Here is a 992-nt window from a genome sequence, read left to right as displayed (position 1 = left end):
TGGCCCATGTCCAAGTTTTCTATAAATTTTTGAATTGGAAGGAAATTGCATGCGATTTTTTTCTCTTTTGCTTCCTGTAAACAATGGTCTACCAAAGAGAAATCAGAGCATTTCACCAGAATCTGTGCATTGCTCCCTCTTCCTCTCCTCCTTTTTCCCTTATCCTCTTTGAATCTCATCCATACTCCCTCCATTTGAAAAAGAATACTCCATTTCCAATTCTACTCTGTGTTTCAGCTCCTCTTGGTCATGTGAGACTCATCTCTGTTACCATTTCTGTGAATCCCTTCCCCCATGCCCAGGGTAGCAGGGGCCATCTTGCAGTTGGAGGGGAAAGCCAAGAAGAAACCTGACCTCCTTCCTCTACTCTTATATGAGATGTTTATCATTTATTATTATTATTTTTAAATATTTAAAAAATATGTATTTTTATTTATTTTGCTGTGCCAGCTCTTAGTTGCGGCATGTGGGATCTTTTAACTGCAGCATGAAAACTCTTAGTTGCATGCGGGATCTAGTTTCCTGACAAGGGATTGAACCTGGACCCCCTGCATCGGAAGTGCAGAGTCTTAGCCACTGGACCACCAGGAAAGTTCCCAGATGTTTCAATTATTTCACAGCTTCAATTTAGCTTTCTACTAGATAAGAAGGTATCCTCAGGGATTAAGTAATTAGCAATTTCACCTCCTTTCTTTCTTTTCCCTGGTGTTGGTCTAGGGAAGGGGTGGGGTGAGAATAGATGATGGTTTTACTTCCAGTTGACCTGGTACCTAGCTGCAGTGGGTCTGAAACCAAGTTCCCATATTGAGTTTATGATTAATCTCTCTATCCAAAACTTTATTCCTTTTCTTGACCTCTCTAATCTCAATCCTGTGCTGACTGAACACTAATTAGAGTTGGATGAGTAAAAGTGCTGTTGTAATTATCATCATTTAATTCAAACTCAAAGCTTGTTCCTCCAAGGCAAGACAAGCTAACAGACCCTAGAGCCA

The 992-nt window shown here is 40.4% G+C and overlaps 1 non-coding gene across 1 annotated transcript; it reads right to left on the bottom strand.

The window, feature by feature from the left end:
• Window positions 1–518: 518 nt before the first annotated feature.
• On the bottom strand, window positions 519–591 carry TRNAG-UCC (transfer RNA glycine (anticodon UCC)). Its single transcript has one exon. It is a non-coding gene; the product is annotated as a tRNA-Gly (tRNA).
• Between the last annotated feature and the right edge of the window lie 401 nt (window positions 592–992).

Source organism: Odocoileus virginianus, chromosome 4, assembly GCF_023699985.2.
Source record: "Odocoileus virginianus isolate 20LAN1187 ecotype Illinois chromosome 4, Ovbor_1.2, whole genome shotgun sequence".
Taxonomy (NCBI): domain Eukaryota; kingdom Metazoa; phylum Chordata; class Mammalia; order Artiodactyla; family Cervidae; genus Odocoileus; species Odocoileus virginianus.
Note: the sequence above shows the minus strand (reverse complement) of the source record. Positions and strands in the feature narration are given on the sequence as shown.